The following is a 12,472-nucleotide window of genomic DNA, read 5'->3' as shown; positions in this document are numbered from 1 at the left end:
CTGCACATGCTAAGGTACAAAGACTAGAAACAGCATGGAATGTTTGGGTATTCCATGAAGTTGAATATGGTGGATTTGTTGAGCCATTAAACCAAAACTAGCAACTCATTAGTCTGGACTTCTAGAGAAGTCTGTATGAGAAAAAGTAACCCATTATATTTGTGAAGCCACTCTGGTAAGGTTTTCTGTTACTTGAACATATCCATAACCAGTAGAGTGAGACAGCATATTTAAGTTGAAATGAAGGGATGAATGAGATATCTTAGGAACAAAAGAAATGAAGTCCTAAAATAGAACCAGCTTTCAAGGAAAGGGTAGAAGTGGGCCTGCAAATGAATCCAAAACAGGGCAAAGAAATAAGAGGAGAAATCAAAAAGTGGTGTCACAGGATGGCCAAGTTTCAAAAATGAAGTTGTGATCACTGCTGTCATATGCTGCCAAATTAAGGCAAAGACTAAAGCATCCATTTAATTTAACTAGTGAGATTGTGGTGGGTTTGGAGCAAATGGGACAGGTGAGAAAATGGAAACTGAGTGCATAGAACTTTTTTCAGAAGGGTAGAGGAGGAGTGTGTGTTAGCTAGAGGGGACTTTATCATACTATTAGTATGACCGCCCCAAGTTGATTTTTCTTTTTGGTTTCTTTCTTTTTTTTTTTTTTAATATTTATTTATTTATTTAGGCTGTACCAGGTCTTAGTTGTGGCATGTGGAATCTTCCTTGCGGCCTGTTTAGTTGCAGCATGCAGGCTCTTAGTTGTAGTATTCAGCCTTCTTAGTTGCAGCCTGTGGACTTCTTAGCTGCAGCATGCAGACTCTTAGTTGCGACATACATGTGGGATCTAGTTCCCTGACCAGGGATCGAACCTGGGCCCCCTACATTGGGAGTGCCGATTTTTATCCACTGGACCACCAGGGAAGTACCCCCCACGCCAAGTTGATTTTTCAAAAGAAATCTTCACAAGTCCTTTACTCTTACTTGAATTGTTGTTTGAGACCAGCAGCAGTTTAAAAAAAATATCCATTGAAAGTCATATATAAAAAAAAAAGTCATATATAAATGAAAATACTCATAAATATCACATTTTGTGGCTTTTCAAGGGACCCAGTCTTAGTAAACCATTCCTTCTAGGAACATTTTTTTTTTCTTTAAAGTGTAGCACTTAAGCCTGCAGTTGGTGTACTTTCAGTTAGATTGTTACGCACATAAGAACTGAGGATTGAGATAATGATGCTTCTTTGCCAACAATGAAGAGTAAGCGGTGGGGATGTTAGTTTTTCAACATAACTGAACAATCTCAGTGGAACACATTAAGATCTTGACTATCCTGAACCTGTAGGAGAAAGGGTTCTTTAAACTGGGATATTTGTATGTCTTTTGGGTTGTCTCTAAACTCTTTGAACATATTTACAGAAATTTTTATGTTTACATTTTCTTAGGATGTCCATAGCTTTCATTCAAAATTAAGAGGTTGTCTTACGTTGGATTCCCCAGGCAGTAGACCCTGAGACAGAAATGTGAGTGCAAATAGTTTATTTGGAAACTGATGCCAGGAAACACTGACAAGGGCAGGGGAAGTGATACTGGAAAGGGGGAAAAAAAGCCAATATGGGATGTGTTTTCAAGTATGTTATTTTATAGGCTACTGGGACTAAATCCTGTGTTGAGCTGAAAGACAGTGTAGATTATATCTCAGATTCATCCCAGCAAAGGGGTTAAGGAGCTCTTTCAGTTACTGGTTTAGGGATGCCCTCAGGAATGCTTAACTCCCCTGCCCTGTAGTCAGAAAAAACCCTCATGTGAAGACTTGCACATGCTTGCAGGTTGGCCTGTACTGGAATCATAAGTGCTGAGGGGATAAAGGTGAGGTGCTGCCAGCATCTGCTACAGAGGTAACAAAAAAATACAGTTTTATTTCTTGGTTAATTGAAAATGTTTTAAAATTGTTTAATTGACTGGAAATTCTGTGACATTAAAGAATTATTAGTTTTTAGGTGGTAATAATATTATTATGCTTAGTTTTAAAGAGTCCTTATCCCTTAGAGATACACAGTGAAATATTTGTGGATGAAATCATGATATCTGGAATTTGCTTTAAAATAACACGTTAGGGTGGATCAAGGTGGTATGAATGGTTAAATAACCCATATAAGACTGCCAGAAAACATGCCCTGTTGTCTTTTTCTTTAAATTATATCAAATGTGAATAAGAAGAGATCAGCTCCTTTAGAAATCTTCAGGCAGAACCTGTTTTTTATTGTTTTGCTGATGTTTCAATTGAACATACTTAAATCACCAGTATTTTATTCAGACAACCTGGTTTGCTTATTAATAATTTTTAATAGTCAGTTGGCTGGCCCCTGAATAAGGTGTCAGCATTTGCTTTAAATAAGACATGATCACCATCTGGTGGTGAATAACAGTAACTTTGGTTTGTTTATTGCTTTATGGTTTATAAAGTGTTTTCATGTACATTTTCTCATTTATTGAAATAACTGTAGAAGTTACAGTGAATTCATTTGTTATCCTTTCTGCCAAGATTTTAGGAAACTGTAAGATGACATGGTATGTTACTTATATCGTTATCTCTGCTTGTCAAATGAATGTTGATTGAAAGAAAAGTATGATCACTTGTTAGCAAGGAATAAAGATGACATAAATTTCATAAAGAAAGTTATTTTTTTCAATTTATTTATCTTACTTATTTTGTTTTTGGCTGCATTGGGTCTTCCTTGCTGCACATGGGCCTTCTCTAGTTGCAGTGAGCAGGGGCTACTCTTCATTGTGGTGTGTGGGCTTCTCATTGTGGTGGCTTCTCTTGTTGTGGAGCACGGGCTCTAGGGCACGCAGGCTCAGTAGTTGTGGCTCGTGGGCTCAGTAGTTGTGGCACACGTGCTTTAGTTGCTCCGCAGTATGTGGGATCTTCCCGGACCAGGGCTTGAACCTGTGTCCCCTGCATTGGCAGGCGGATCCTTAACCACTACGCCACCAGGGAAGTCCCAAGAGATATAGTTCTTTTAATTTAAGTTCATAGATCTGCAGAATGGTCTTTAAAAGAAACATCAAACTGATTTCCTAACACCTAAAATCGTGGTATTGAATCATAAAGGCATCTTTTAGTGTGCTTTTAAGTTTTTAAATACTGCGGAACATACATGATGGGGATGGAAATCTAGCACTTTATAGAGGTCTGGTGTTAGGAAATCACTATATAGGTATTTATTTAATTAAGCTTGTGGACTTCATTATTGACTCCTGTATACAAATGTCCATGGGAGCATTCACATCTTCCATCCCTTTCCTCAAAAGGGAGAGAAAAGGGGAAATAAAACCCTGCCAATAAGTTGTTTTGGGTTAGTGCTGTCACCAGATGGCTCACACAGTGAACTGAAATTCTAAAGCCACTTTTGCCATCTTTTTCATCTCATCTCCCTCATCACTTTCCTACATACTTTTCAGATAATTTTTCTTTCACGCCTAAAGGAACTTTCTTTTTTTCTAGCTGAGAACTTTTAAAATTTCCTCACTCCATCTCTCCCTGTTGCTTTCCTTGTCCTTTATTTTCTTGTCCCATTCTAGTTCATCAAATAGTTGAATGAGCCAGGAACTGTGCTTGGTGGAGGGAATACAACAATGAAAAAGGCAGATAGATCTGACCCTTACCTTGGAGCTTACATCTAAGGGTGGCAGAGAGGAAGAAGAGGAGATAGATGATAGGTAATTACAAAGTGAGACTGTAAAGGTAGTTAAGACTATATGATGTCAAAGAGCCTACCTTTATTTTCTTCCTCTTTTCCTGTTTTATACTTAGTTTTTACTCTCTCTTAATTATCAGTATTGGGGATAAATTTAAAACAATTTTTTAGCTAGCATGCTTGGTTTTCTGCTTTATTTAAATATTAAAATTGTAACATAATTTTTCCCATTATTGTGTTTAACATTATGGATAAAATCAGTTCTTGTGGGGTAGCAAGGCAGTTTGCAGCTTGGCTTTGGTTTCAGTGGATACAGCCTCTTTTGCAGGTTGAGCATTGTCTAAAGATGGTGCTTTACATTTTGAGTAACAGTGTTTGCTTTTGAATTCTAAAGCACAGTGTTTCTCAACCTTTTTTTTTCTTTTTCCCATGATCACACTCCTAAAGAGAAAACTTTAATTTAAAATTAATTTTTCCCTAGCAAGAGAATTTAAATACTAAGGGGTAAGATTTTGTCAGGTAGGGTTAAGTTGCTGAGAACTGTAAACCATATCTGAGATTTTTTGCCCTCCTCAAGGATCAGTTTTTGCCCTCTTGGGTGCAGTATTGCTCCCATGGAGAATATATACTGTAGTGGACTTTACTTTTATAATTGTAAATTTTCCAGAAAGCAATTTGGAAGTGAAGTGACTGTTTCAAAACTTTTAACTATGGAAACGGATAGGAAAACAGCAACAGCAGTCATGGTTGCACAACTTTGTGAATGTTATTAATGCCACTGAATTTTACACTTAAAATGGTTAAGATGACAAATTTTATGTTATTTGTATTTTACCACAATTTAAACATTAATCATAAAACATACCAAAACCCATTGATTTGTGTACTTTAAAAGGATGAAGTGTATGGTATGTAAATTACTTTTCAATAAAGCTGTTGAAAAAAGACAGAATGGATTGGGAGGAGGAGTAGCAGTCTTTCTGTTGTTACAGAAAGCTGGATTACATTTTAGAAATGGTTAATGCCTCAGAGTGCATAGGCAGGAACAACCCAAGGTAAAAGATAAAAACCCAGATACTGAGCTGTGCTGAAAGGGTGGCTTGATTCATAAGTCAGGTCTTCTGAACTATTCCTCCAACCATTTGGTACTTTAAGAAACATTAGGAAGAGCCTTGGATTGGAAGGCCAGAGGTCTGGGATCTTGCTTGGGCTCTCTTCGACCTTGAGCAATTGACATCACATCTTAGTTGCTAAGTTTTCTAGTTTATCAGAGAGTGTGCTTTCAGTTCAAAAATGCTAAATCCTATGACGACTGCTGTGTTATTCTAAGGCAAATAAATACCTGCCTCAATACTTAGACTTGGACATTGAATATTAGAGCTGGAAGACTTTAGATCATCTGGTACAACTCCATTTATGGATGAGAAAATTGAGGTTTGCACCTCTTTCTCTTGACTCTTTCTAGTGCTTTTCATAATATACATGTAACGCAGTTTTAAAAAATACTTAGTTGGGCTTCCCTGGTGGCGCAGTGGTTGAGAGTCCACCTGCCGATGCAGGGGACACGGGTTTGTGCCCCGGTCTGGGAGGATCCCACATGCCGCGGAGCGGCTGGGCCCGCGAGCCATGGCCGCTGAGCCTGCCCGTCTGGAGCCTGTGCTCCGCAACGGGAGAGACCACAACAGTAAGAGGCCCGTGTGCCACAAAAAAAAAAAAAAAAAAAAAAAGAATACTTAGTTGAAATATTAAGTGCAGGCTTTTAAGTGCAGTATGAACATTTGAAATTATGAAGAGTATGAGAAATAAGACACGGTACACATAAATTTATTTAACTTTATTATTAAATGTCTGTGTGTATATGTTGTCTTTCTAAATCATGACTAATCAAACAAAAAGTTGTGGTTTCTGCTTTTAAAAATGAACAAATCAATAGGAATCACATAGAAGACAGAAATATAGTAGTTACTTTCTCAGATTGAGATTGGTGAAGGTGCTTGTTAGAAAATATTTTAGAAATTTTGAAATTTCCTAGATTTTGCAGTTTTCCTTGAGGGTACTTCTCTAAATCTCCACTGCTGCCACCTTAGTCCAAGCCATCATTATCTCTTGCCTGAAGTATGGCACTAGCCTCCTAGTTAGTCTAGTCGTATTCCCCACTTATACAAAGTTAGAAAGCTGTATAATGCAGTTTCACATGCTCATCACCTAGATTCAGTGAAATTTTGTAATTTTGTTTCATCTGTAACTCCATCTGTCCTCTGCTGCTTAGGTTATTATGAAGCAGAGCCTAGACAAAGAATGATCTTTTAAAAACTTAGATCAGGAAACTTTCCTAAATTCCTCCCTTGATTTCTCATTACACTCAAAATATAATCAAAACTCTTTACACGGACCTCAAGGCTTTATAAGATATGACCTTTGCTTACTTCTTCAGTGGCATCTTTTACCATTTTCTCTTTCCTGCCACACTGGAAGCCTTTATCTGCCTCAGGTCTTCTCTACAGGCATTTCCTTGTGCCTGGCATGTTCTTCCCTTCCTTGGCTTGGTTGGCTGCTGCTTTTCATTCTTTTTTTTATTAGAGAGCCTTTCGCTGATGGTTTTATCCTGTGTAAAAATGTTTACCTAAAATGTTAGCAATTGGTGCATTTAGGTGACAGGTGTACTAGTCTTTCAATCTTTCACTAGATTTAAAATAATTGGAGGAAAAGATGTTGAGGGAAAAAAATCCCTCCTCTTCCTTAAATACCATGATATCATTATTTCTTTCTTTTAAAATTTGTTTTGGGTCTCTCTTTCCTTCCTTCCCTACCCATCCCCCCACCCCTCCCATGATTATTAAATTGAGTAGAGAGAAAAGAGAGAAGGGAAATAGAATTATCTGATTAGAGTTGGAGGCGTATGTTATTGGAAGCCATTGCCTCAAGTACCTCGGATTCCCTCTGCCAGGATGCTGTTTTTCAAGTACATATAAGGAAAGAGTAACCCTTTAAAGACTGACTGATGTGAGGGTGGCTCACATCATCTTACCTAGAGGTCTTTCCTCCCCATAAACATCTACCTTCTCCTTCAGGAAGAGGTGCTGAATGCTGGTTATTCGAGCCTCCAGCCATACTGATGTTTATAGTAGTACACTGATTACTTTCTTTGTAGCAGAGATGTTTTCACGGCTTTGGTTCTGAAATAATCTGAACCATGTTTGGTGTGTTTCTTTATCTATATGGGAACAGCAGTATGATTCTAAATGAAACCCAAAACCTAAATGGAGCATTAGAAACCCCTTGGTTTGCCTGCTTACATAACAACTATTCTTGGATTTGTTTTTTTTCCATTATGGTAATAATGGAAAGCTGAGCTTAGTGATTTATATTACACTTACCTGGCATCTCGCATCTATAAACTGTAGCTTTTCAGATAATGACCAAAGTTTTAGTTCATAGTCTTGAGACTTCTTTTTTTTCTTGCTTTTCTGAAAACTTTAAGATGATTGATTAAATGAACTTTTTGCAGATAAGGTATATAAAAACATAATAGTTACTTCAAGGATCAAGTGGACTGTGGGACCAGTGTCATTATGGTTAAAACGGTGCTCCCCCAACAGAGTTTGTAGAAACTGGCAGTAAGTAAAATCTTTTTGTAAGCTTATACTTAAATCCCTGTATCTGAAATCAGTGTTCTTTTATCAATGGCCTACATAAAATCAACTGTGTTGTGACTCTAAGTGTATCGCTGCTTACAACCGTAGAGGAAGTTTAAGTAAAAGACTTCAATGAGAGGAATTATGTAATTTAGTTATTATGACCAGCTGTAAATTTCTACCATTAAAAAGAGAATTGTACATAATAAAACTAGAATTTCAGAAGCAGCAGCATTCTTAAGGCTTGGTGCTGGAAAGATGCTTAGAAAAATGTAAAACTATAGAACATCTTTGGGTGATTGGATCAGTAATACATTCTGGGATCCTAACCACTTACTGCTGTTTCATACCTGCATCATTTTGGCAGGCCCTTCATGAATTCACACAGCACCTGACCTTTTCTTCTGCTCCAGAACCTTTCACCTTCTTGAGGCCTTGTGAAAGAAACGTGTCTGTTAAAGGTTATATATCAAATCTGTCATGTGAAAAGGTAGAGATCTTGGTTCAATTGGGACAAAACCTGTATTTTTCAGAATGACATGAAATTGGTTAATAGATAATTCTTAGAAGGAAGTTAATAATTACCTAATGTTCTCAAAATGAAATTATTTAGGAAATGTTCCAGGTGATAAATAAGTGAATTTATAGATCGTCAGTGCGTGTTATAGAAAATGATCATGTGTTTAAAAAATATGATTGATATTTTATAGCTGCACTGCCCCAAACCCTAGCCACTTACCACATGTGGCTATTTAAGTTAATTAAAAATTAGTAAAATTAAAAGTCTAGTTCCTTAGTTTTATTAGCCACATATCAAGTGCTAAATAGTCACGTGTAGCTAATGGCTGCTGTTTTGAAAAGTGCAGATATAGACTGCACTGTTTAGAGAATGCAAAGTATGGGAATTATAATATTTTCAATTTAACTTTTCTATTGAAGTTTTTGTCTGCTTCTTATTGACTGGCAAAATATTAAGAGCTACAAGTGTCCATAAGGTTATTAGCCTGTCAGTTCTATTTGTAACAAAAAAATATAAGTAAATTGGATGTTAACTAGACATATTGTGGTGATCATTTTGCAGTATTTACAAATATCAAGTCATTATGTTGTACACCTGAAACTAAATATAGTGTTATATGTCAGTTGTATCACCAAAAAAAAAAAAAAATTAAGTGAATTGTTAGTAAATTGTGAGTTCTAAATTTTAGTTTTAAATGTGCTAGCTCTGTGTGATCCAGTACAGTAGCCAGTAGCCATATGTGGCCCTTGAGCACTTGAAATATGGCTAGGGTGAATTGAGATATGCTGTAAGGGTAAAATGATATGTTTTGAATACTAGGTATCACCCCAAAAGTGTACAATGGTTGAAGACGGTCAAAAGGTACAAACTTTCAGTTATAAAATAAATAAGTCATGGGGAGGTAATATACAGAATGGTGACTACAGTTAATAATAGTGTACTAAAAAAAAAAAGAAAAAAAATAATAGTGTACTGCATATTTGAAAGTTGCTAAGCAAGGAGATCTTAAAAGTTCTCATAAGAAAAACAATTTGTAATTATGTATGGTGGTGGGTGTAACTAGACTTATTGTGATCATTTTGCAGTGTATACAAATATTAAATCATTATGTTGTACACCTGAAAATACTGTCATATGTCAATGATGTATAATTTTAATTGAGTTATAAATTAAAAAAATAAGTAAAATGTCAAGTAAAAGTCTGAAATTTTAAATGCTGATAGTATGTTGAAATAACATTGAGCTATATAGTGCTACATAACATAAATTGTTAAAATTAATTTTGACCTTTTTTTTTTACTTTTATGAATGAACTAATAGAAAATTTGAAATTATGTGGCTCATTTTATATTTTTATTGGATAGTACTGTGTAACAGCCAATGCTCTAATAAGGAAATCTACTTCTACATGCCTAAATCAAGAATGATTATATTTGCGAAGTGGGATGAAAAACATTTTTTGCATATATTTACTTTTGTCCTCTTGGATTTTTAAAAATAGTACCAATTGCATCAAAACTTTTTGTGATTTCATTTGTCTGTGATGTGGAGGATATGCATAAAACACAGGTGCAGAGCTTTTACCTGATAAATGAGTGATATAGATAATATGAATACTGTGGGCATTCCCAGGAAAAAGATGTTGCTGGAATCATTGGAAAGGTATCTCAGAGACTTTTAGGGCTTTTATTGACCCAACATTAAAAGATGAATATGATTCAAGTGGCAGAAAACAGTAAACTGGAGTGCTTGAATAAAAGCCCAGATAGGTTGTAGACTGGGTATGCTTAGTGGATAGTGAACAGGCCAGAATGACTTGAATCAAGCATTTAAGTGCAGAAGTAAGAGGGAAGGATTGGAGAGTTAGGTTGAAATTGAATATTGGGACTCTTTGGCTGGGGTAAGAAATCTAGATGAGTTTATGTAAGTATCTAGGAGCCATCAAAGATATTTATGAACTGGGAAGTGACATGAAAGCAGTATTTTTGTTTTAAAGATTGCTTTGGTTACAGGAGAGTATCCATACCTGTTTTTCTGAAGTGAGAAGGTGCAATGATATCATAGAGAAATTGGGGGAGATAGGGAGCAGGTTTGAGATGTAGAAAGGTAGAATCATTAAGACTACTATGTTTGGGGAAAAGGAAAAAAATTGAAACTGACCTTGTTCCCCAAATGTCATGACAGAAGTGAAAATAAAGGTATTTTAGCTTTGTATAATGTTTTCTTTTTTTAATTATTATTAATTTATATATTTTTGGCTGCATTGGGTCTTTGTTGCTGCGCGCGGGCTTTCTCTAGTTGTGGCGAGCAGGGGCTACTGTTCGTTGTGGTGTGCAGGGTTCTCATTGCGGTGGCTTTTCTTGTTGTGGAGCAGGGGCTCTAGGCACGCGGGCTTCAGTAGTTGTAGCATGTGGGCTCAGTAGTTGTGGCTTGTGGGCTCTAGAGCATAGGATCAGTAGTTGTGGCGCATGGGCTTAGTTGCTCTACGGCATGTGGGATCTTCCCAGACCAGGGCTCGAACCCGTGTCCCCTGCATTGGCAGGTGGATTCTTAACCACTGCGCCACCAGAGAAGCCCTGTATAATGTTTCCTGTTTTTAAAACTGTAAGATAGCCAGTTCAACCCTTTATTACAGACGAGGAATTTGAGAGTCATTGTTTAAAGAACTTGACCAGAATCATGGTCTCCTTGTCTTAAGTAGTAGAGCTGAGAATTGAGCCCAGGTCTTTTTCTTCCTGATGTATTGTCATTGGCATCTACTTAGTTGCCTAAGTCAGTGCCTCAGTTTTTCTTGATGCTTTCCCTTAGCTCAGTCAGCCAGTCCCTAAGTTTTATTATTCGTTTCCTAAACATATCTCAAATCTCCCCATTTCTCTTGGTACCACCTCTGCCTTCAGGTTACTCCCATCTTTCTGGATTGATATTTTCCTGAATTTATATCGTCTCTACCCTGCACACCACCTCCTAAAACAAATAAGCAAATAAAAGCTATCTGTTTTCCTACAGTTCAGTTTTTGAGATCTTTCTAAATTATAGAGCACTCTCACTTAAACGTTTTAATAAAATGTAAACTTTGTAGCCTGTTCTTATAAGATTCTTCATGATCATACCCCTTTTCTGAGTGCTTCCACTTCCATGCTCACTTTGTTTTTCAGCCTTTTGTATTTGTTACTTTCATAAGCAGTGTCCTTTCCCCCTTTTCTCCACTCCACCCTCAATCCCGTGTATTCTGGTCTTGGCTTAGTTTGATTGTCTGTTTACTCATCTGTAATCATCGCTCCCCTGCTTCTTTCCTTTACCTCCAACTCACCCACCATTTACCTCCCCACCCCCCCGCCCCAGAGAAGACTCCCTTAAGTAGGCTCATTAAAGGTAGAGACTATTTCTTGCTTACTAATAGTGGACCCACAGAAATTTGTTGAATAGTGAAATGTTTTTATGCTTCAGGGTCATTTCAAGTTAGAAGTGGCTTTACTGGAGCATAAAGAATCTGAAAGAATGAATGAAAAAAATTAGTCCATCACTTCCCAACCTGTACTTCAGAGCACTTGTATACTACAAGGTATTGTGTGTTTCACAGAAAAAGATTCCATGATCAAATATATTAGGGAATGCTGCAGATTATATCCAAGATAGGGTTATAAGACTATTTATATAAGACTAATCAATTAAGACTTCAGGAAGTTCTGTGGTAAAAATAAATATATATTTCCCTAATGTATTTGATTAGGGAAACTTTTTAGATAGTATAAATGTAATTTCTCTTAGGTTACTAGCAGCATTTGGTATTTGGGAAATGCTAAATGTGTGTGTCCTTCATTTCCCTCAGGTCTAATTAATACAGTTATACCATATAATCAGATGATGTCCAGGGGATATTTGGAGGAACTCTGGTTGTTTACAGTTGGAAGAGAAAACTTGAGGAAAGATACAGCTGTGTTCAAATATTTGAAGTTTCCAATAAAAGAGGAATTGAAAGTATTTTCTTTGAAACTAGAGAATAAGAGCAAGAAATGGGAGGAAGGTGTAGGGAGGCAGATTTTTTACTTTGTGTAAGGGTAACTTTCTAATAATTAGAATTTTGGAAGGTTAAGTAAATTTTCTGTCCCTGTAGTTTGTCAAGCAGAGATTTATAGGGATGCTATAGAGGAGTTTAGCACATTAGATAAGGGATGGGTCAGAAGAGTAGTTTTCTTCAACAGCTTGAAAACCAATTAGACTCTATTTCTGAGATATCTGTCAATTTGGAATTTATATTCGTTGATTCCTTTCTGATTCTGTGAATCTGTGTCTTGGTCTGCAATCTCAGTCAAGAAACCAAATATGTGGTATGAGAAACACAGTAGAAATTTTAGTTGTATAGTTAAGTGATTTTACTTTATGGTATTTTTTATAGACTTTATTTTTTAGAGCAGTTTTAGATTCACAAAAAAAATTGAGCACAAAGTAGAGAGAGTTCACATATACCCTCTTCCTCCGCACATGTACAACCTCTCTCACTGTCCACATCCCACACTACTATGGTACATTTGTTGAAATTGATGAACCTACATTGACACATTATTATCACCCAAAAGTCTGCAGTTTACATTAGAGTTCACTCTTAATTGTTGATGTTTTGAA

General features: G+C 36.5%; 1 protein-coding gene across 1 annotated transcript in view; it reads left to right on the top strand.

The window, feature by feature from the left end:
- RSF1 (remodeling and spacing factor 1) overlaps positions 1 to 12,472 on the top strand; it is a 165,359-nt gene that overhangs the window by 29,943 nt on the left and 122,944 nt on the right. The window lies entirely within an intron of this gene.

This window comes from Lagenorhynchus albirostris, chromosome 9 (assembly GCF_949774975.1).
Source record: "Lagenorhynchus albirostris chromosome 9, mLagAlb1.1, whole genome shotgun sequence".
Classification (NCBI taxonomy): domain Eukaryota; kingdom Metazoa; phylum Chordata; class Mammalia; order Artiodactyla; family Delphinidae; genus Lagenorhynchus; species Lagenorhynchus albirostris.
The sequence above is the reverse complement of the archived record's forward strand: the minus strand, read 5'-3'. Positions and strand labels throughout refer to the sequence as shown.